Consider the following 25,048-nt stretch of genomic DNA (forward strand, 5'->3'; position numbering starts at 1 on the left):
TAATATTTTCTCATGAAGATAATAAACGGAGCGCTAAGTGGTATAAAGTCCCCAATGTAAAGCCACTGCTCCACACATCTAATTGTCTGCTTAGATGCTGAGAAATCATTTCCCCCAGCACACAGGCATAAAAGTCACTACTTTCTATTCAGCTCTGTACCTTAATTGCAAAAGAAATATTAATAGTAGAGAGTGCTCATTCTAAATTATATAATTTATGGCTGTATACAGAGCTAAGAAAGGCTGTTTACATATTTACTAACTTAGGAACTAAATCTAACCATAAAAAACTTGTATATAAAATAGGAAGTATTCTCTTGCAAGATGTAATTAGCAGTTGTTAATCAAAGAGGAAAAGGAGAAAATAGTATTCTTGTCCACAAGCTTTTATGAAGCCCTAAATTATCACACGTTGGAGCATTAATATTTCCATTACATACTGGGGGATGAGAGTCAGCTGTTTAAGAGGTGAACAAGCAGATCATAACTCCAAAGTCCAAAATAACATACTGTTTATTAGAAGGACTTTAACTCAAGAAACAGTAAGCTTACAGAACATAAAAGTAAACCTTAAAAATAAAACTTAGCACAGAACACAAAAATAATATCTAGAATCTCCACTACCAAAAAAAAAAAAAGTCTGGGCTGTGGATCCAGCTCTTTGAAAAGATTGATGCTTCAGTGAAACAATTTGTGGGAGGGAAATCCATGGGAGTGGAGAAGGAATGGTTTGCTGCCTTCTGTCAGATTTTAAAAATTTCAGTAGGACCGTCTGTCAGTGTCAACAGCAGTCTACATGCCCTAAAACAACAAACTGCTTAAGTGAGCATATGTCTTCATACACATAAATACTAACCCTCCCACAGAAACTCTAGTTTTGGATATCTTCATCTGTCTCCCAGCAAAGCTCTGCTGCCTGCAACGGGATCGAAAATTTGGCTGAGCTGACAAATGACTATCATTTCTCGTTTGCAAGAGCAGGGAGATCACTTTAAAAATGCTCCTCCGTTCTTCTAAGCGAAGGCATGCAGACAAACATTTTCTGGCTTCAGGTGAGATAATGGTCCCTATTTCAGGAAGTTGTGTTTACCACAAAGGAACACAGGAAGCGTTACGTTATCAAGTTTCAGAAACAATGGATTCACTCAGTAATACCAATCCGAGCTTCTTTCTTGTCCTTTTCTATAAAATCAGTAGCAGGCAGTCGAAACAGAATACTTAGAGCTATTAACACTGTCATAATAAGGATGAGGAAACTGTAACAACAAAGCAATGAATTAGCTCTCCTACAAAAAAGAATAAAAAAAAAAGCACTGCTGTTTTAACATAGCCTTTGGCAACACAGCAATGCAGGCTATAGCTTCCCAAAGCATACTGCAAATCTTAAGGTTTCTTCCTAGAAATACCCTATTTCACTTAGCTTACTAGTTGCTGAGCCAGGCAGCCAGCTGTTTGCAGTGCATTTTTCTTTTACACACACAAACCCGAAAGATATTTCAGTATCCAGGAAGGAAGGCGTGCAGTTTATATACACATCATGCCTAAAATTAAATAAAAAAAAAGAAGACTGAAAATCAGCAGCGCAGCTCAAGGAAAGCACTGTAACATCCCACAGTCCCTAAGCATTTGTTTATTATCCCCACAATGCTTCCTCCTTTCTGAAAATGCCACCTCTGGATAAAGGTTAAAGGTAGTTTAACATGGAAATGAACTGTAATACAGAAACACCTACCATCTCTGTCACCATACAGGCTTAAGGAAGGGAAAGAGTGGCCAGGTTCATTTCACTGTTCACTTGGAACAGGTTGCCCAGGGAGGTGGTGGCGTCACCGTCCCTGGGGGTGTTCAAGGAGAGGTTGGTGCTTAGGGACATGGTTTAGTCAGTGACATTGGCGGTAGGCGGATGGTTGGACCAGATGGTCTTGGACGGCTTTTCCAACCTGAATCTACAACACATATCTTCAATTTTGAGATTTGCCATTGTTTTTCCACTAAATTTCAACACTTGTTACTTGGTAATTCTCTCTTTTCTCTAAATGCTTCTTTCTTCAGTTATTCTGTATCTGACCTCCATCTTGTTTCAGATGCTCTTCAGCAGCTGCTGTGGGCAAGGAAGGCTATGAATTACATCCCAACAGTGTGAGGGAAGCATTATTAATCTGATACCTGGTAGACTGCTTCAGGGTCTGAGAAACTTCCCCTGTTGGCAATCTTCATCAACTATTCTGACAACTTCAACCATTTAGCATTTTCCATAGCTGGAAAGATGTCAGTTTTATCAACACCCACTTCACCAAAACACCTGGGCTTGTTCAAGGGTAAGGAATGCTTTTGGTTTGAATGCTCTAGAAAGGGATTAAACAGGATCCTTCCATATAGAAGCCTGTCCTAGGGTACAGCAAATGTTAAGTTGTAATGTGAATGCAGAATGTTTAAGTTTCAAATCAACCCCTAAGAATAAAGATACTAAAGCTAAAATAACCAGCATCTCAGCTAGGATAGGTACTTGCTATTCTGTAAGGAAAGACAAGGATAGTGAGAACTACAACTTCTACAAAAATAAAATCTGAACGTTTTATTTGATAAGTAGGTATGTTCTGCTACAGAACACTTCAGCTTCCAGAAACTAAGTTATAAACAAACTCTAAATAAAAAGATGAATTAAATATAATCCTTTCAGCAATACCCTTAAGCACCTTTCATACTCATGGGAAAATGGCATACAGACTGGAAATTTCCATTCTGTTTTTCATACTATTTCAACAATATTCTGCTTATCAAGAATGAACACAGCAAATAAGATTGCGAAAGACTGAAATTCAGTGATATCTTCAGCACATGTATGAGATAGAAAGCTACAATTATTTAGAGAGCACGAACGTTTAACTTCTTACATAATTATCTTGTCTGTCTGGTTGGGACTAACATGTAATTTTTTTGCTAAGGAGACATCATCTCTTATCCAAATAGATCACCTCTCTCACCCATCTCCTCAAAGACTATTTAAACCTACCCCAGGGCTATAACGATGTGCCCTGTGCTGTAAATGAAAGCGGATGGTATGATCCCTGTACAACATTTTACTGTAGTATACAAGTTCCTCACATTTTTTGCAAAGATCCCACTGATATTTTCCTGCAAATCACAGTTCACCATCTTTGGCCAGAATTATATCAAATTCTCTAGCATTTAAAGTAATTACTTCAACTTTTTGTTGCATTTCCAGAAAGCACAAGCAAGCACTAAAAGGAAACTAAGTCCTCCAGCTAGTAAATTTTGGACTTTTGTCAGTGAGACCAGAGGGGTGAGAAAGGAGGTCAAACTGATTTTTTTCTACCTGACATTGACCAGACAGGTTAATTATACCAGTCAAAACTTTCATCTGCCAACAGGGAGATTCTCCCCGCTGCCTACATATCTACACTCTCTTAATAGTTTGGGGATTTGCAAATTCTTTTTTACTAATTAGTTTGCTATACAATGATAGCTGTTGCTATTTGACAAAACAGCTATTGACATACTATTTAGCCATTTAAGTACTTTTGGTATCCTCTAGAGCAGGAGATTTACATTTTATTTTCTTTCAGTTCTTCTATTTCCTCCTCTGACTGGTTTTCTGTTGCCTACCTCCTGTTCAGTTCCAGTTGGAGCCCCCAGTGCATGCCTGTAGGCAAAGCATGGACTAGAGGAGACTCTCCAGTGCTGTTAGTAGCTGTAGTAAACTAAGACGACGAGAAGGGGGTTGTCATTGCTTCTTTTGCATTGCTCAGTGCAGTTGTCCAAGGAAGCCTGGAGATCATGGCTTTAGTCTCATCAGTGGGATCTTTTAGCAGAATTTGTACTTCAAAGCTGTTCAGATGCTACCAAAGTCTGCAATTTTGATTCTCCCCAACCCAACCACTTTTAATCATTAAAAGATGCTTGATAGAATCACTTATGACACTCAGTCTCAATTTTCCTCAACCTCAAACTTTTATTCAAGGCAACATACCGGGGTTTTTTGAAACAGTTTTCAACAAAGCACTGTTTTTTTTTTTTTTTAAAAAAAAAAAAAAACAGAGTTCTAACATCTGACCATTTACAGCTTGCACACTCCCTGAAATAATCAAAAGCTGAGGAGGAGCCAACAGAACAGTATTTCAATATCCTGTGACCCTGTCATATACTTTACAAGGCTCTGAAAAGCATGTCAATGACCCACAAACACTACCAGAATGAAGGTAAGTTAGAATGTAACAGAATGTATTGTTACATATAATTTATACATCTTTGTTGATATAAAAAACAACCCCCTTAGGTAAACCAACATATACACAGATTTCAGATACCATCAGTAACAAATGACTAATAACTAAAAAAACACCTTAAGACAGCCTATGCTTTTTCTTATGATTTGTTTATTTCATGGCTTGAAATTACCAACTCTTCTGATGATAATCTTTTTGATGACAAGGAAGTTATGTTATGTAGTATATGTAGAAATAGCAGAGAATTCAGGTAAAAACAGAAAATAAGGGTAAGAACACTTAAAAATATGCCCACTCTTATATTAACATTGGATTTCTCAATACCAAAGAAACCCTTAAAATTAACATCATTTAGCTGCACACTTTCAGGAAAGTGAGAGAACATTATAAACAGTTAAACTATCATTTGTAATATGGGATGGAAAGTGTTCCCTAATAGTTTCTGGGACACTGATGTGCAGAACTTTCACCCATCAGAGAAACTAGGTCATAATTAAATACCTAATAATCAAAATTAAAGAAAGTCCGAGCAGTTTCGTTATTCATTTTCTCATGCCTCCTTTCTGTGCAAGTAGCTCCCACAGTTAAAAAGTAAACCTCAGTTCTCCTAATGCTGTAAGGTATCCAGTTTAATTTTAATGAAGGAAATACTAGTACAAAGACGGTGAATTGAGCTTCAAACATTTCTTTTCCTCATGGTATTCAGAAAGTAAATAATCTAGGTTATCATGATCCCTAACTGCATCACCTTATGTTCACGTATGAACAGTACATTAATCTTCTCTTCATCTTGCTGCAGTCTGCTTTCCTGCCTTTTTTTTTCCTCTCAAAAGAAGAACAGGAGATAGCGTACCCACCAAATAGCCACGTTATACACCAATTACCTCTTCAAAGAGCAAGTTCCAAACTCTTCCCATTTAAAAATGTACGTCTTCAGTAAATTCAGGTTTAAAGGTTCATAAGCAAACTATGGAGGCTTTGTGTTGGGGAGAAGAAACAGGACCAACTATTCATTAAAGCAAGCAAAGCAGGTTAACTTGTAGCACTGTGATCTTCTAAAAAAAGTTCACTGTAGCAACAGCTGGCTGGCCCTTTTTAAAAAAAATAATTTAAAAGGACCAGCTGCAAAACGAGCAGCAGCACACTGAAAAGTATCTTATGGAATGCTGATGCTTAGAAATAAATTAGTCTATCCACACGCAGCTCTTGCTAAAACAAGCTATCCTGCCTTGTTAAACGCAGAATTAGTGACCTGATCTCCCACAGACTGCAGCCACCAGTGACAACCTCTGCGCCTTGATGCTGGCCCCTGTGAGCTCTTCCTCTATTCCTCAGCTCCCCAAACCTCCGTTCCCCCCGTGATGCTATCATCTCTCTCATGTGGCACTTAATTACCAGCTCGGCAGGAGATACCACATGCTATGGTTTGTTCCAAGGTTTACGTGTGCCATCTGGTCAGTCAAAACAAAGCAATACAAAACAAAATTGGTGAACTTGCAGACCAGAAAAGCACAGGCAACTGTTGAGCTCACTCTACGGCCTCTGTAGAGTGTGTAAAATGTGGTTTTCTTCTGCTGAAGCACCAATTTTCTTCAAACCTCTGGTAACTTAATATTTTAGTCAGATAACATGACTAAAAGCACCCTAACAAATTGGGGGTGAAGGGACAGCCCATGGGGAAAGAGTGATGGAGGACCAAAGGTGAACAGAGCAGGAGATCAAACTCTATCAAATGGCTTTGGCACAAGAGGAGCTGCCATTTTAATGCTGTGCTGGGCCAAGCATTCAAGTAAAAACACCATTTGCTTTTACAACAAGGAGTACCACAGAGCTTGAAGTTACCATATCTGACATGCGATGAGAAAACAGAGGAACTGCAGGCAAAGAGCAGAAGTCCAGCCAATGCTCATACAGAGCTAGGGAAATGCCCTTTCCATCACTTGAGGGCTGTGTATTTGATCCATTTAGATATGCCAAAGCACGTGCCTTCACGTTTTTCCAAACCTCCTTTAAAACTCTGTGTATTGAAGTTTTTTTTCTGCAATTCTCCTCTCTCCTGAAAGTACCAAGGCACTTTCTCCAGAAACCTTTATTTACAGCAGATAAACATTTTCAGGCACACAGTTTTAAGATTGTCAGAAGCCTCTTTATATTTATTTTTCTAACCTATATGCAGTTGACTCCCTAAATTTTGAGTTTTTTCAGTAGTGTTCTTCTATAAGCATGCAAGCTTTTATTTTATAAATACTTCATTCCCCCTCTCCCTTGGAGCAAATATCCCTTTTGGAAAAGGAAGATAATTATTCAACAACTATTATGTGCTTAAGACTGGCTGACCTTTCTCCTTCTTGTGCCTCAAAGTGACTGCTCAGCCCACAACAAGTTTCATGATGCCAAAGCAGTAGTCGTAGTTGATTTCAATTTACTTCAAGTGATACTGGTCATCGCTTTTCCCTTAAGTGAGTATTGGCTTCCTCTCCTGGCATATCTTTGTTTATCTTTTATGTAATGGCTTAATATATTGTTAAGACACAAAAGAACTCATTAAGTCATTCAAAATACATTGAAATATCTCCAGTAAATTAAATCATGTCAAGAGCTCATATACAAAGGAAAATATAAGGCATTTTCTGAATACTCTCCAAGGATGACCAGTATAGTAAAATGGACATTCTCTGTAACCTGACTTTAAGGTAATTTTCTTTCTTTCTCCCCGCTGAAAATCTCAAGTCAGTCTAAAAAAGTGATTTTTCCAAAAAAGAGGATGAGCTTAGTTTCAGATAGACAGGTCTAAGATGCGTAAAGCTAGATTAAAAAAAACACCACTATTTTTATTATTTTGACTTCTTTCAGATACATTTCTCTGCTGCCAATCTTGAATCCACATCTTTCTGAATAAAAATTAGTGATATGTCCAACCACCCACTACAGACCCATACAAATGGAAGAAGTGGAGAAATAACTTAGCTTAGTATGCTACAACAGTAATTGATAAGAGCTGTTTTAAACTACCAATTAGCCAGCATGGGTTACAAATGTTGGACACAGCAGCCAGCAGTCTCTTAGAATAACAAGAAATTGTTCTCGTTTCTGCTCCATAGAAATAGATTGCACAGCTCATCCCTGCAAACGGAAGTGGTAGTGAATCAATTTCATTAGCCTCCACAACAAAAGATGGTTTGATTATAAGAAATTAGGCATCAAATATATTTACAGCCTCGATGTTGCAAATTCAGCCCTGAAGATCCCAAGGTCAAACATTTGATTTAGAAATCAGTGCCTGGCTCGCATGCTATTGAAGTCTGGGCTCTTCTGCATGGAAGTGGCAATACAGAAAGCCTGTTCATTTAAATAAACATCCCATTGCGGTTTCTTTGTTTAAAAACACTAGTAATCCAAACTAGTGGATTAGTGAAGACTAGTGACTGCAGCTCAGCGCTGTTCATTAATTCTAGCGCAAATAACATGAGGTATGCTGCAAAAAATAAAAGGCATTGTTTTCCTGGCAGAAGTTGAGATGTTTTACGACATTTTCAACAAAGAGGAAAATGTGGTTAAAACAAAAGTCTCTAGATGTCTTTCAAATACACATAACACTCATGAAACGTAGAGAAACCATTGTTTCAGCCCTGAGTCCTTACTGCACAATTTGGGGAAAAAAGGAATAGTCATGAAAGTCTAACACTGTGTAAGAAAACTTTGAAATAATCCAGAGCAAGAAAATTACATATTATTGTACTTCTGTGAATCAGATCACAGCTGAGACTGGGACAATTGGTTTCTCTCACACAGCAGATTTCAAGCATTAACTGGTTGCAGCAAAGTGATTAGTTTTCCTGGACATGGGAAGACAAAATAGAGGATGTGATTTGACAACTCTGCAAAATTCAAAATGAACTAAAAGAAAGAAACATTATGGGGTTGCTTTCTAAAAAGACTTAAATTTTCTGCAGTAGTCTGTTGGCGCTGCTGGACAGTCTCAGTACAAATTCTGCCTCATTCTTTAAACTAACATTTTTCTGCATGTATTTCAACTAGAAACATACAAATGATTTTAGAATTGATAAAATATTAATGCAGTTCCTAGCAACCCAATGAATCTATTCACAGCTGAACATCAAACACAGATTTTAGAGCATGTAAAACCCATAATGAACACTAGTTTTTCTAAGGCCATATGACCAATGCTCCTTCAGCTCTCAGCCCATCAGAATTACTCTGAAGGCTAGATTGCCAGCCATTTACTTTGGGACTCTGCTCAGTCAAAACAGCCCTGAAGTGGATCTATACTCTTTGAAAACATTTTAGCCCAGCATTCATAAAATCACTGATGTCATATGTTAAAACTAATTGGAAGCTGGGAAAAAGGAAAAAAAAAAAAAAGCATTTCTGATGAGTATGCTGTCTAATGTATCAGCAGCTATTCCATTCTGTCGTGCTTTAGCATGAGGCTTGAGCTCTTACAATGAATCAAGAATTCCTGCACATCCTTTCTACCACATTATTCTCCCTGTTCACTCCAGCGCCCAAATAAACCGCAGCAGAAGTTGAAGAAGAGACCACAGAGCAGCTTGGAGCTGTTTTCCTCAACTATCTTACATCACATTTCCAAAATGTTACCAGCCAACAGCCTGTTCTTTAAAGAGGCCGCAGACTTAGAATGAAGCTGAGCAAATGCAAACTTAACATAGTGTACTTTTCTATTCCATCTGTAACCCTTTTTACACATGAAATGATAACACAGAAAGTACTTAGCACCAGAGCAAGGTGTAAGTTGTGATAAGAACCTAAAGGTTTGCTAAACTTTGGAGAAGGAAATAAAGAATATACCATTTTAGCCTGCATTAAGGCTCCTGAAGGTAGCACTGTCCCTTTCTACTCCCTAAAGTTACCCAACTGCATGACTTCGTCCTTCACACGCTGTTTCCAAGACTTTCACTTCAGGAAATTTTCCACAAAATCAAACAGTCAGAAGTGTCAGTCTGACAAAGGACTTCAACTTTATAGCATTTCTTTGCGGGCAAAGAGCTTTCAGTGGCAGTTCCATTTTTCCTCAAAATGTTTATTTCAAATAAATGTACTTTAACTGTAGTACCTCTGCTGCACTTTAAGGAGCTTAGTATTTTTCAGTGTGGACATGTACACATTGTACTATCTCCACAATTTGAAAGCTGAAAATAAAAGAGGTTTACTGAACTATTAAAAATGCAAGTACTTAAATTAGTAAACTTCTGATCTGTGAGCCCTTAAGAAAAAAGTGCAAGAACGTATTGGAAAAGGTATGAACAAAGACAACAGTCTCCATCATGTTTGGTTTTTTAGCTATTTTAGCTATTCTAAGTGTATCTATTATTCCAAATACTTCTTTGGTACAGAACTGTTGTGGTATGCAGCCTTCAGCCATTTTCAGAGATAAAGATAGCAGATACTCACTTGACTCACATGATACTATAGACATTAGAGTTTGAAGCCACTAAACGGTCTTTTTAAAAAAAAGTTCTGTGGAAGTGTGCCCTTAATATCTTTATGACAACTGGACACGCAAAGTAGCGTTGCAGTCAGCACAAACTGCAGTAATTTCTTGCAGAAGTACTGTCTGGAGACAGAAGTCAAAGCTGAGCTTCACGTTTAGAATTAGGATTCAGCTTCTGCGTTTGAGAAGTGTATCAATCCCAATTACTCTGAGTACATAATGAACAGAAAATTAAATAAATCCATTAGCTTAATTTTAACCTAAATGAGTCCTTAAAGATGCTTAAAAAATGCCTCTATACTGAATGCTCACTCTTTGATGTATTTAACGCAGAAGTGTCATGAGCAGGATATGGACATAAGATCCCAGGTTGTTCTGAATGCTAAATTATTCATAATGGCAATCAAACTCTCGAACATCAGAGTGAAAGCACAACTCTGACCAATCACAACTAATTTGCACTTGAACCCTCTTAAGATTCAGAAGTATATCGTACTTGTAAAAAGAAAAAAAAAAAAAAAAACACCACACACCATTAGCTAGCAAAGCCAAGAAATGACCACATGAGATTGCATCAGCTTGTCCTACGCTTTTGGCAGGGGTGGGAGACAGCTTTCTGTTCGGTCTTAGTCATTGCCCATCCCGGCCACTATGGGTATACTCATTTCAGAATCCTTCGTGGAGACATCTGATTAAGACCAGTAATAGATACCTCTTTCCCTTTATATTGGTCCGTGGTCCTTTGATTAATTTTTCATTCTGCTTTTCAGTCAGCTCCTTTGCTCATGAGTGCTTCCAAACCTCTCTTTACCTGCTGGCAGTCAATTCCAACCCGTTACCAATATTCTCCTCCCCAGTTTGCTCCCCACAGGACCTTCCATAAAACCTAAACCTTGCTTCCCGCTCCCTGCGAGAACCCTGGTATTAACACACCCTTTCTAATTCTCTGTGTAATTCTGGTTGTCATTTACAGCCTGCACTAAGGTATTGCTAGCATGCGTGCAATCTTAGATGGCATGAAGAAAGATAAGATAATGAAGACCTGTGGCTGTAGAAAAGTAAACAGACTTGGATTCAAATTCTGCAGACTCTGCTGGCCTCAACCACGTTGTGCCTGTAAAATGAGGCTAGTATTCCTGTCTCTTGTAGAAGTACTTAATACGAGGTATTTATGCACTGTGACATTACCATAACCCCTGCGGCTGACGGAAGGCACCAGCTGAAGCTCAGGAGTCTTTTCTGATGCAGCACAAAAAGAATCAAAGACCACGACACAGCCTCTCGCTTGCCTGTAACAAGTTTTCCACGGGGAACTCGGATGCTGCGTATCATCCCGATTCAGTTGTTCCACATAACTGTGATGACAAACTTTGTCGTGTGACTTCAGTTGCAATTCGGGAACTGTTGGAACTTAGCATGAAAATAGCACTGCATCCTGTTACAAAGGAATACTGAGTAAGTTTTCTAACACAGTGAAGTTTCTGAAAGTTGATGCCAGCACGGGACAGGAAAACATGGTAAAGCACTTCCCTCCTTACCTAGGGATGAGTTTCCCAGCAGCCGTACATCAGCTGATCCTACAGTCTGAACTTCCACAGCAGCAGACTGTCTGCTGCTGCTTTATCTGCTCTTCACTGACCGTTCACGGAGGAATAAGCACTGGCTCGAGGAGCATCAGATTAGGCAGGACAGCAGTCTGCAACACAGCGCGCAAAACCCCTACCTGTGTGTATCTTCAAAGTGCTGGAAGAGAGCTGATAGCAAAGGAAGAATACACAAGCTGAAACTATCAATGAGAGCTGGAGTGGTCATTAAACTCGAATTTCAGTGAAAGAGCACCATTATAGAGCTCTGACTATTCAGGATAACTTTCAGTTCCCCAGAAATAAAGCGAAACACTCTACTACCAAAATCAAATACCTTGGCAAAAAGAGAAAAGTTTTGAAGCCACTTCACAGTCACGTTCCATACCTACCACCTAAAGGCAGCAGAGAAAAAAAGACAATTATTTTAATGCTTCAAAATAAAGCTCTGGATAACAGGAGAAATGGTGGCAGGTGACACCAGGAGACCACCTTTAGAGAACGCCTTGCCCAGGGTGCCTTTTCTTAACCAGCCAGGTCAAATCTCCCTGCACGCTTGCTTTCAGTGACACCCAAGGTTATCAGCTAAACGCAGCTTCTTACGTTGCTCAGCTCCATGGGCCCTTCAAACAAAGGCACAAGAAACCAAAGTCACGTTTCCCATAAGAAGGTAGGAACCACCGCTCAGTAATCTGCAGAGCTTCAGAATTCAAGTTCCTTCTCCTTGGCAGATTACACCTCGAGGAGCTGGGAGTTAGCAGAGCAGCGCACATGCAAGATATTTATGCAGTGTTCAAAGTCACAAGCCTCTAATTCAACTGAAAGTAAATGCCCCTTAAGAATATCCGTATTTCATGGCGCAAAAACGTATTTAAGCAATCAAGAAGCGAATAATAGAGCAGTTAGCCAGCTCTTTAATACATTAGCTAAAAGTATATCAATTGCATTGATTTTTATGATGGGCTGATTTCACATAATGGACTAAGCTCGCTAGAAAGACTGTAAAAGGCGAAAAATGCTTTGCTAGAATTAGTGGAAGATGGCGTCAAAATGCTTTTAAGACACGCATACAGTTAAAACATTTTATTTGGGGATGTTAAATTTAGAATACTACTGTCAAGAACAGATTTGGTGCTCAAGTTGAGTAAGAGCCACGATCACAACTCTGCGGAGATAAAGCAAAATATCATGGAGATCTGGAAATTAAGTTTTATTTTTATTCTTTTATTCCTAGCTAAGAAGCAGGAAGCTTGGACTACGAGCACATCGTCAAAGCTCAGCACAGCAAAAGGTTAACAGGATTCTTCAAGGATCCATAAAGCAAGTTGCACGTAAAGGCAGTTATTAATGACCTGAGAAGTTAAAAACGTTAACAGTTATGGGAGCTCAAGCAAGTACAGAAGAACAAAAATGTAACTAACTGGGAGCTAATCAACCACAATGTACAAACAACACGGCAGCAGATAAAACTCAGTGGTAATAAATGCAGAAGAACTGGCCCTGAAAATTGAAAACAGAATAACCAGTATGGTCAGCAACTTATAAATTAAGTAGACCTAGCATAAACAACAGGATTATAAGCATCCCTATGGAACTCAGGGAAGACCTGTGCTCGATACAAGAGCGTAGTTGTTGGAAATGAAAAAAACGCCAGGATTCAAGAGGAGCTAGCAAGTGTTGGCAAAACTGGAATATCTTCATAAAAGTAGTGGGTCATTCTTAGTCAGTGTCTCAAAAAGGCAGCTCTACTTTTAGATTGTGTGGCTGAAGAAAACTTTTATGAAGAGATTAGAAATTAATACTGGTAATATAAAGAATAACGAAGCAAGACATGAAAACATATGTAGTTATTAGCAGACCAAGCAACAAACAGACCAGAAATAATTTACACCTCAAAAACGAAGAGGCAGTTCATAGCTATGCTTCTGGGATATATAATGCTTAAGTTTCCAAAGTCATTTCCACAGTGTGCCTTTGTAACCCAGAATCTGCCAGCAGGGAAAGAAGGCCAGTAAGGCACAAGGAGCATCAAGTAAGGATTCACCTCCGCTGCCGTCAAGTATCGGCGTAAGGCCCTACCACAACAGAAGCTCCAGATTTCAGTTCATAGTTTAACACAAATAAAAAAACCTCAGGAATTCTTTTTCAAAGCAAATGGCTTATAAGCATGAAAAAGCCCCAAGCTCAGAAGCACCACTCCAGCTGCTAGAAGGTGTTTTCACGTAACCTACACCCCCCAAAAAGTGCCTTCAGTTTGTAGGCAACACTGAAAGAAACAGGCTGGGGATGGCAGCAGAACCAAGACCATAACGTTTTGGTCCGGTGAATCAAATTTCTGTCCCAGGTGGATATTCTGGGACTTACCACGTGCACTTAAGATCTCTAAAAATATAAAATGCAAGATCTTGCAAGAACTTCTTGTCTCTTGAACTAAACTTAATTTAAATTACATTCAAACGAGTTAAGTGTTTGGAAGTATCCTATTTTTAGGCGAGTGTCCCTGGAGCTACTTTTTGTTCTCAACCCAAAGATAAACACCACGCTATTTCTGTGACAGAAGAAAGAAAGAAAAATATTTCACAAGTTTACAGCTAACGTGCAGTTTTACCAACACGTACGCAACAAAGAAAGGACAGCACCAGAGATGAGGAAGGAAGTTCTTCCAACAAGAAGACAGCAGGGTACTATTTTACCAAGGCAGCAGTTTGGCACTGAAATTCATACTAAAGTACCTCCATTCTTTCCCCGTATAGCTTATTCCTGAACGTGCTTTAACAAACCCAGCCTGCGATGACTGAAGGCAGGGAGAAGGGGGGAGCTAAATGTTTTTACAGAAACAGCACAGTACCCCCTCGGTACCACCGGGTAAGCAATGGCTGTCACATGGTGCTTTTAAAACATTTCCATGACTTTCATTAACGTTTTTGAACTGGCATGTTCCAAATTAAGGAATAAGGCATCTTCGTTCACAGAGCCACAATTGTGAAAAACCAGACAGCATCCAGTAACAGCCCGGGTGTTATCGTTATCACCTTGATCTCAAGGGTGACTTGTCTGCGGTGTCCTTGCCAGGTGCCAGCTGTATCATCTCCTGAAGATGATCACACCGCACAAGCTCCCTATCGACAATCATTTGAGAGATATTTCTCTCTGATGTGCTTTCACGTTTCACTGACAAGGTAAGCCTGACGAAACGCAGCGAATTCGGCGCTAACAATACCACTTCAAGAAGGGCACGGATGAAATTCCAAGTCACGGAAAGCGACGAAGCTGGCACCAGAAAGCGAAATGCTTTCTCCAGTATAAGCAGCCCTTTGTATTTAGGAGAAAGCCGAGTCCTGAGGTGTTCCAGGCGTGCAGAGAGGCATGGTCTCCTCTGCCGTTGCAGCGGAGCTAAGTTGAGGGCAGCAGCGTACAGAAATACACGGTTCGGTTGCATAGTTTTGGTCTGCACAGCTGTCGGCTATGTTCATTTACAGTTCGCGCAGTGCCAACATCGCTTATATAAACAGAAGACGCTGGTTCACTCCCGCTCCTTGCCATAAAAGTTATTTCTCTCGGCAGCTGCCGCTCGAAAACCGGTTTGTATTTCAGTACCCGCGCTCCACAAGTTCACAGACCGACAGGTTCTGGGGACCGCTGGGACCGAGCACGAGCTAAAAACCCCTCGGACGCGGTTAATAACGAGGGGGAGGAAGGCAGAGAGGCGCTTGTGCTCTCCGGGCGGGGAAGGAGGCACGACCCCCCTGCCAGCACGGCTCGAGTCGCGAGAAAACAAAGTTCCCCGGCACCGAGAACCGGAGCTTATCCCAAATCCTCTTCGGCTTTCTGAGCCGCGAGGGACTGGGAGCAGCCCGGCACGGGGAACAGCCCCCGGGGACCCCCCGGAGCTCGTGTGCCGGGGCCGCCCCCAGCTGCCCGGGGCAGGCGTGGGGATGCGGGAACCGGAGGGAATCGGGGGTTTGGGGGGCTTTTAGGGGGGCACTCACCTCGGCTCGCCAGCCACACGGAGGGAGGGACGCGGGGCCCCGCCGCTGCCGCGCCTGTCACCGGCCGGCCGGCGCGGGGAGAGCCCTGCGGGCAGCAGCGGCAGCGGCGGCGACAACGGCGGCGGCGGCGGCGTGGGGGGGGCCGAGCCGCGGCCGCCGCCTGGCAGCGGGTTGAGGCGCGGCCGCTGGCGCCGCCGCCGCCGTGGCGCAGCCGGGCCGGGGCCGGGGCTGGGGCTGGAGCCGGAGCCGGGGCTGCCGCCCGCTACGGCCGCCCAGCGCCTCCGCTCGCCGCCCTGCGCCGCCGCCGCCACCGCCGCCTCGGCCCCGCTCTTCCTGCGGCGCGGTCACACGGAGCCCGGCGGAGAAGAAGAAGAAGAAGCAGGAGCAGCCGCCGCCGCCTCCTCCTCGTCCTCCCTCAGCGCCCCGGAGCCGGCAGCTGCGGTCCCCCGGCGGCGCCCGCTCCGCATCCCCCAAGCCCTCCGCGCAGCAGCAGCGGCGGCGGCGCCCGTGCCCGTGCCCGAGCCGCCCGAGCCCCTCTCAGCGCCGCGCCTCCATCACCGGCGCGGGGGCGGTGGCGGCAGGGAAGGGGGCGGCCGCCGGCAGGGGAAGGGGGCGGCCGGCGGGAGGAGCCCGCCCGGACCCGCTCCGCCCCGCCGCCGGGCCCGGATGTGGCGGCGGGAGCGCGGCGCCTTACGGCCGTCACGGGGACCTGAGGCGCCGGGCCCCGTGTGGCGGCCCCTCGGGAGAGACCCCCTGTAGTGCCGCTGGGAAACGGCTGCGGAAACGGCAGCAATAAAAATATCTTGGCGCTGGAATTGTGTGGGGTGTTTTGTCTTAAATGGGGCTCTTCAAGGTTCGTAGGTCAAAGTTTGTGTGCCCTCGTTGGAAGGTCTAACGAGCAGAGTTTCTGTTGGGTCTCCTCCAGAAGAAAAGCTCCATCTGTGAGATAACATATCCTTAAAGACTTTTACAGAACCCAGAAACCACGCTGTGCTCTTCATAAACAAATCTAACCCTATGTTTTAAGTACAATTTAAAGCTAGAAAGGGAAAAAGCAAAGGTGTGCAGGCAAACAAGTAGTTGAGTGCTGAACACTGCCGTGCTGCTGCCACGGTCCTGCAGGGAACTGGACGGGTGCCTCCACTGATTTCTCCCCTTTGGGATCCTTCTCTTCAGCCACTGACCAGTTCTTGTCCTTCATCCAACACGCATTTACAGCAGCCACCACGCATACAGGATTTTTTATGTCTAACCGTAAGATTTTTTACTGACTCTCCTTGCATTCATGCTACTTGCTCTCGCCACCCCTGAAAATACCTTAAGCCTTTATAATGGCACTCAGACTTTCCAGGCACCCATCTAGGATACTTTTTCTCCAAGACAAAACCAGTGACACAATTCTTCCATGTCTCCAACAAAGGAGTGGCTAGGTTGGTAGGCAGAGACCATGTAGGATCCTGCTCCTCCATACATTTTGATGCACAGCATTTGGTCAGCCAGGTATTTTCCTGTCTGAGTGTGAAGGCAGCCATCCCAGACCCCCGTGCACAGCAGCATGACCACAGCCGACACCAGCTCCCTGTTCCCCAGCCGTGGCCTCTCTGGGGAGAGACACAAGACGGTGGGTTCCTGAGGAGGGGAAATGTCTTGCCCAGATAAGCTGGGCGTTACACCAGGAGCGGCTTTGCCAAACGTTGACTGAAGTAGTTTGAACATTTGTGGTAAGATAAAGTGTGTTTTGACAAATGCTTGAAACTGTAGTCAGGTGACAGAGGAAACACGCATGTAAAAAATACCAAGCGGGACAAAGAGGCTTTCTTCATGCCGGCCCTGGCCCAGCGCAGCGCTCACACGTGTGCTCACCTCTGACAAACTGATCGGCTTCCATCTGTGCTTAAACAAGCGGCGTGTTGGCACAGAGCTGCGCGACTCAGCTGACACTTCCATTAGGGACTGTGTATTATGACAGGCCGCTTCCTGGGGAGAGGTAATGCACACCCGTGCAAGAACGATAGAGCTGCCTTCATTTAGCATTTATAGCCTGAGGAATGAGCCTGCGTGTGTTTATACACAGCCGGATAATATAAGAAGTATCAGGCTTTGCTATGCCAAAACTGCGTGTTTCCAATTTATGCTCACAGTTTTAGCAAGAATGATTTATTGTATGCAAGCAGTTTACCATATGCAAGCAGCTTAACACTTGTTCCTTGATGACTGCTGATGCCGTAGGATGTAGCCCAAATCCCTCTGGTGGAGTGTCTTTATGCCACCTCGATTATCTGTGCTATTGCACTGCGACCAAGTCTAGGAAACTCCCTTAGCAAAAATGTTATCAATTTCACAAAAAGAAAAAGTCAATGCGAGACCTCTAGATACAGCCAAAGACACTTTGAGAAGTGAAATGAATTCATTAAACCATGTAGATGAAAAGATGTAATTTTGGAGTAAGTGTACATTCAAAAATGCAGTCTATAATTTAAGGACTAGGTTTATGTTTTTTGTATTAAGAGAAGTGCATTGAGATTCAGGTTTACGGATTGTGGAGCACTAGTAAATCAACTCTGTCAAATTATTATTGGAGGGATCTTTTCATATATGTACAAATTCAAGTCATAACAACAAATAAACAGATTTTTAAAATCTTTGTGCTGTTTTGTAATTATAGTCAGTGCTATCCCTCTGATTTCATGAGACACAAATTATTCTGGGTAACATACATACTGCACAATGCCTGGGGAGGAAAAAATAAATTAGATTTTTCTCGCTTTGGATTCATGTTTGTTGAGTCAGCTTAAGGCCGAGCTGTGCCACTCCTCTCGTGTGCCCAGAAGACCGCAAAAGACCAGGGACAAACAGCTTGTACGCTGCAGAGGGAAACCCGCCTGCAGCTGCAGAAAGGTGAACTGAAGGGGACAAAATGGCCCATGAGCTTTCCAAGGAAAGTCCCAGAGCTGCCAGGTTGAGGGCAGATGAGGAACTCAAGGTCAGGCTACCTACAAGGAAAACGGAGATGCCTGGGGCTGGATCCCACCGGCAGGGTACATGTAACTGGAATTCACATCAATAGCGTGGCTGAGTGTCATGATGACAACTCCTGGCTGCTGCCATCGTGACAGGACTGGGATTAAAGGTGCCTCAGCTGAAGCTGGTCACTGTGTCAGGGTTTGGCAATTTGCTGCCTCAGAATCTGAAGCAGCATCCCATTTGAGCTGAATGCAAGCAAGTGACCAAAATTGCCACAATGGAGGTCATTTTGCACTCATTCAGTGTTTAAGTGGTGTTCTTAAAAGAAAACCTTAGAAATAAAAAGTATATTTACACACCAGATACAGTCACCTCTGGAAAAAAATACGTAAATACTGTCTTCACATCAACTTTGGGGAAGTGTTTGTCCCTCTAGAACTAATTGCCAATGAAGAAACTGGTGTTTATTGTTCAGTTCGTTACAAAGAGGGTCATAAACTAACTTTATTATAGCAAACATTGTACTGTATTTGCATTATTTCCATCAGATTGTCTTTGTTTTACAAGCTGTCTGCAATAGCTGTTCTTGGAAGGTCTCCAACAAAGCATTCTCTTTGGGGCTACTAACTGCAAATAAGATTAAAGCTTAATATGTCTGGTAATCAGTTTTCTTTTAAAGCAATTTGATTTCTCGTGGTCAGCTGGGATCCCATGTATCCTCTTCTCTTCTATTTTTTCAACTTGCTGCTCTCAATAACCCAAAAAACAATTGCCAACACAAGTACTTTCACTACTTTTCCTGAACTGAAGTGCCATCTGAGAGGTAGTCATAGACGTCTTCCACTCCAGAATCCAAGACTATTAAACTCAACTTCTTTTTTTTTCTCCTCCAGCCCAGACAAGAAGAAAGTGTTTTATGTCCTCCATTTCTTCCAATGACATGCAATGAATAAAAATGGGTAAAGGTCATGTGCTCAAACCTAGCAAACATGAGCAGGTAATCTCCCTACTCCTCACCTATACTACCGATTTGCTCCAACAGAGCTGCAGCTGTACCAGGTGAATTTTTCTTGACAGTAATGAAAATACTCCTTTGGATGAATGGCAAGTAAGAAAAAGAGAAAACCACAAGAACCAGATCCCACCCCCAAGGCTGCTCTGATCTCACTTCACTTGTAAGGGTGGGAGGCAGGAATGGTTGGGATCTGTTCTGGTTCTCCAGAGAAGGTGGTAGAGCACCTTGTCATTTCTCAGAGTACAAGGATCCCAGCACACTCACCTCCCATAGATGCTCCCCAAGCCCAAGAGTGCACTGCTCTTTTCTGCTTTGCTCCATTTCTTTGGAAAAGAGAGAGGGAGAGCTGGTCTCCTTCGCCCTGTTCCTTTCCCAGTATCGGACTGGAACTAGGACTATGTGGGGAGAAAGCTAAGGAGAGAAAAACAGTGAGACTGGACTGGGTAAGCTTAACCCTATGGTTAAGCTTGCATTCTGGTGGGATTCCCGCCAGTTTGACAAGGTGGTAATTACTGAACTATGAACTATGTCCAAACAGACCAGTCACATTGCGCTGCTGCCATCTAAGCTCTCTATTGTACCAGAGAAGAATGGTCGGGAGTTGCAGGAGACCATGAACCATTAAGGAAAGCGTCTGGTAAAAGAGGATGCTGTTGGTGACTCTTGAACATTTTTTTTTTCCCAATATTCCTAAAATCTCTCTTGACTGATACTATTCTTTTCCTATTTGACCTACTGGAGCAAACCACTGGAGCCCACCATTTTCAGTGTGTTAGTTCCTCATCGTGAGTTAGATTCTCAAATCCCAGTCCTCAATCTTTACTTTTGTTAAGTCTCCTATTGAAAACAAGCTTTAGGACAACATCAGAGCATTGGTGAATTTGTCAGTTTGGTCGTCAGAGATCCAGGAGGACTTAAACCAAGTTTGCCAAAGAACAAGGTTGCTTCCAAATAGAAACATTTCACAGACTAAACAGCAATATTCAAAATGTTTTATACCTAAAAAAAAAAAAAAAAAAAAAACTTTTAAAAAGTGCTTCCATCTCCATCTACATTAAACCTGGAGCATATGCTTACCGGTTCTTACATAGCCTGCTGTTATTCTATATGTCATAATTTGTTTTGATACTTCTAAGATTGTGTTACAGGAAAAAAAAAAAAAAAAAAAAGAGTGCTGTGTTTCTAGGATATTTCTGGCACAACAATGAAATGTTTCAATATATTACAAAATATTCAATCCAATGTGAATATCCACAACTACAAAATGTGGGCATTTAGACCACAAAAAAACTATTACATTTCAGTCAAACGTACATGTGACCCGAAGGTCTGGGAATTTATCACAAACAGCTCTAGCCTTCACAAAGAGAAAAGGATTGGTCCTACGCTGGAAGAAATATGAATGAGCTTTCTTCCAAGAAAAATAGAGGCAGCCTGAGGGCAACATAAAGGTATAGTAAACCTCTAAAAGATGAAGTCCCTATTTTATTTTTATCAGGGTAGCTTTATGCTATGGATAAACAAAGACGAGATATAATTTTATGTAGCCATTAGAAAGTTTATAAGCCCGGTTAAAGCAACTTTTCTCAAGCAGTCTTAAAAACAACAGTAAAACCAGCAAATAATATGTTTGCTTGATACTCTGTTGAGTCTACATGATAGTAAGGCCTGTCTAATAATATTCGTTCTTCCTGCAGATGGGATCCCAGTGTTCCTATTTCAGCAGGATGTTTTTGTCACTGGCTTGAAAAACAGTGAGTGATTAAAGCAAGAGCAGATACTAAATGTTTTCACATCAGAGCCCGTCACAGATTTATCTCCCAACTGGTTTCATCTATCTTTCATTATTTTCCAGCACTGTTAACACAGTGGGTCAGCGATATCGTTTTTTGCCAAACGTGAAACAGGGCAATTTTGTGGGGGGTGCCAGAGGCCACTTTGAAAACAGTTGCTTGAAAGAGAGGGGGACCATCTGAAAAAGGAGTGCAAAAGTGACAGTCACAGGCTCCAACCTTGTATCCGGTTGGTGTCTGAAATAAATAGGCTCGTATGCAGAAGAGCAAAGGAGGGGAAGTGAGCTTCCCACAGACAGGTCTGCACAACGAAGGTGCTGTCTTCTCCACACACCGTAGATTAACCACAATAAAAAAGGCTGAATTGATCAGTGTAGAGACACACTGCATCACTGAGTTATGCCTTCGGTGACAACTGAATAGACCATTTGCCTTCAGCAAGTTCCTATCGGAGGCAATGAGTGGAACTTAATAAACAGTTGTGTTAGAAAAAGCACTATTTATTATATATATGGCTTGTGAAGCACAAGCAGCAGAAGAAAACAGCAACATTTCTTTTTCAGTTACAAGCTTCAGAAGAAATTGCTGGCAGATGAAGGAAGTGGATTGATGTGGTAAAAACACACTACTTACCCACTTACTTCTCAGGTGGAACAAGCCCTTAATAAGTACCTGGTAGGTTTTCCCATTAGTCTGGCATTCCTACAGCAAAGCATGCATCACTTAGCATTTCCACATATTATTTCCAGCCAAAGGACTGCACCCATAAGCTAGATTCCAGTTTTATTGCCCAATTAAGGTTTTAAAATGGTCAACGCCCACTGCAACTCAATGACTTAATCATATTTACCACTTACCTAAATGACATTACAAATGAGTTTTGCCTGCATGAATGGCTGGCCTGGGTCAGACCAAAGGTCCTTCTAGCCTCATATCCTATCCACAGCCCTAGCAGTGGGCGCCCAGGGAGAGATTACAGGGGCCAGGACAAACACAGGGTGGCACCTCCCCTGCTTCCAGCTGAACTTTGGGTTGGTTTCTCTTTCCAATACAGAGGTGATTTGTGGTTCACTTCTCTTCTATGAGGTCTGCAGAGGCAGTAATCCCGTAGACCATTCTCAGCTGGGCCTCCAGGTAGGCATGTGTTTAATAGGAACGCACTGGCCGTAATTGCTGCAGATGAGCTCTGTAGGCACACAGGCTGCTGGCAAAAGCAAAAGGCAAGCGTCACTGCTATGTCTTAATTCAGTTCCTCCCTTATGGTCCCGTCCAGGCTATATGGATTCGTAGACTTTCCCTAGGGTTTTGATTTCTGGAACCAGCTGGATGACGTGTGTGGGGTCTAATAATTTATCTGAAGTAGAAAGAGGCTTTTCTGTAAAACCAAGGAGTAATCCACCGGGCAGACTTCTTGTTCACAATTTTCAAGTACTATGAGATCATCTAACATTCTTACAGCTCTGCTCTTATTCTTAAACCCTTGTACACCCCAATCTCAAAGTATAGGCAAGCATAAAATCCTTTACCCACCCATCATATATTTGGGTAATAAGGGGAGTCTAACAAGTTTTTGCTCATCTTGCTGTGCCGCAAGGATCTCTGCTGTTTGTACATTCACTGCTTCCCTTCCAGGGATGCGCTGGTTTTAGACAAAGTGGATAAAAATCGCTCCATCTGGAACAGTTTTAACGCTTGCTGTCCGATTCCTAAATCCCGCACCGGAACTGAGTGCACCGTGGCAGAGCATGAGGCCAACATGGAGGGATTAGAGGCAAAAAATCCAGCACCTCAAGGCAGCGCTCGGCAGCTGCCGCTTCAGCCCTGGAGCTACAGCAGCTGCCGCAGCCAGAGCAGCACTGCTTGGAGGGACAAAACAAGCAAGGGCTGCTTGAGCTGTCGAGCTGCTTCTCCCTTGCCACCTTGTGACTTGCCTGCACTTTTTTTTTAACCCTTCCTTTATGCCGTGCAAATAGTTCTGCCTGGGTGGTAACGTTGTGGATCCAGGAGAAAACCTTTCTTCCCTCTTACACAGCCACAGCAACGTCCCCTCCATTTCCCCCAGCTCCCTTTGTTGCTAAATTAAAGATAGCCGCGTTATTTTTTGGATATTTGCTCAGAGGTCCTAGCACAGGTGGACAGTACAGAGAGATTATTTCATCAAATGTAGCAAGCAAAGAGACTGTGCAAGCAGTGAGCTATACCCTTAGGAAAAGATGAGAAAAAGCTGGAGCGTATACTCTAGGACAAGCACGGCAGCATTTAAAGTAAATGCATGTATTTAATTTGATACGAATCTATTTTCATACCTTTCTTTTCCTCCAGCCCGCTCTAAAAAAAGGCTTAACTCTCCAGAGTGCCATTTCTGAGATGGTTTCCCATCATGCAAAAGGGAAAAGCCTACGAGCTTTTCGGTGTACGCGAGCAGCAGATGTGTGTGAGCAAAGAGCTGGGTAAGTCGGTATTTCCAGGGAGCTTAGATAAACTGCTTAATGCAGCACCCAAACACCACGAGCCCCGCTGGGGCCTTGAAGCTCTGGCGAGGAGCCGATGGGGGAACATCAGATGCAGGGCAGGAGTGTGCCCTTCCCCTTGGAAGGGGGACCCGTGGGTCTGACCGAGCCAGCACGGGGCGCGTGGCGGTGTGCCTGGGAGGCCGCGGTACCCCTGGGACACAGAGAGCCTTCAGCTGCCCTCTGCTGAACCCCGGGCATTGCCTCTCTGCTAATCGCTTCCCTCAGGGTCGAAGGCTAAGCACAGTGTCAGCATTTCCAAAACAGTGTTTTGGAGTCGCACCTAAACAAAGTGGTGCTCTTCCTCTGATTACCTGAACGTACACAAGGTCTGAGCATCACTCAGTACTGGAAGCGCTGGCACCTAGCTGAGCGCTTGACTGAGTGCACTCCCTTTCTCGTTAGACACATGGCTACACACACACCAGGGCCAGGAGATGCCACGCTGAACCCTTCCCAAACTTCACACGCCCCTGTAATGCAAGTAAAGCTTTTGGGGAAGCAAAGCAAGGCAGTGACAAAGTGCCCACAGGACCCAAGGCCTTACCTCCCATCCCTGTGCTTCGCTGTTAAACCACGCTCCAATTTAGTTTCACATCTCACTTGTCAGTCACTGTTTAACAGGAAAATTCACTTTACAATCTGAGATATCCATCTCTGGACAAAGAGAAGGCCCGGTGAAAACCTATTTCTTCTAAGATACACTCTTGCCTTGCAGAGTAAGTGTTAAATCTCTCTGGCTGCAGGACTGTCTGTGGTCTGCTCAGCTACCCTTTCAGCGTATGACATCATCCCTGCACACACACAGCCCAGAATACAGTAAATTATGCCCCCTGAAAATTGCTTTCATTACTCTCAGATGGTTAAACATCACCTAATGGCAGATTGGTAACTGATGTTTGTTGTCAAACTGATTTGCATGCTGATTTCTTTTGTTACACACTGAGATCTCTTACCTTTTGTGTCTGCAATACTACTAAAGGTGTAAATATTTTAGGATGCAGACAGTAAATCCTGCTGGCCTTTTTTTTTTTTTTTCCTAAATCTGTATTTATTTACTCTTAAAAAGAGCTGCTTCTTTTACATTGCAAACAATATTTATTCACACATTGTTACACATCCTCTGGTATTACCTCAGCTGCAAAATACAATTTTCCACTCAACCTTTGATGTGGGACTTCAGCCTCGTGTGCAGCCAACTTCTGCAAACAGCCACCCTCTCTGCCTTTGCAAAGGGGTGACCTTTTAAAGTTGCCTGGTTTTATTCAATTCGGTATCGCCACCCCATCTAGCTGAAGCCTATCGGTGTGATCTGAGGTCTCTGAAAGCAGAAGGTTTAATCAGAGCCCCCCATTCAGTCTTCAGGAGTATTCATCAGAAAGACAATGCAGGCTTAAAATTGATTTCTTGCAGGACCCCTGGGTGGCTGCTGTAAAGAATAAGGAGATGGCATTGCTACGCGTCCCATGAGGAG

General features: G+C 42.9%; 1 protein-coding gene across 4 annotated transcripts in view; it reads right to left on the minus strand.

Moving 5' to 3' along the window:
- Positions 1 to 25,048, minus strand: part of GALNT1 (polypeptide N-acetylgalactosaminyltransferase 1) — a 164,126-nt gene that overhangs the window by 70,962 nt on the left and 68,116 nt on the right. Inside the window, exon 1 of one of the 4 annotated variants that reach the window (XM_040548973.1) lies at positions 15,293 to 15,475. The exons of 1 other annotated variant lie outside the window; for it this stretch is intronic. The gene's annotated coding sequence lies outside the window, so the exon portion shown is untranslated. Of the gene's footprint in view, positions 1 to 15,292; positions 15,476 to 25,048 lie in introns of those variants that run through there. 2 more of the 4 variants (XM_040548975.1, XM_040548974.1) reach the window with 2 other exon arrangements.

The sequence above is a fragment of the Cygnus olor genome, chromosome 2 (genome assembly GCF_009769625.2).
Source record: "Cygnus olor isolate bCygOlo1 chromosome 2, bCygOlo1.pri.v2, whole genome shotgun sequence".
NCBI lineage: Eukaryota > Metazoa > Chordata > Aves > Anseriformes > Anatidae > Cygnus > Cygnus olor.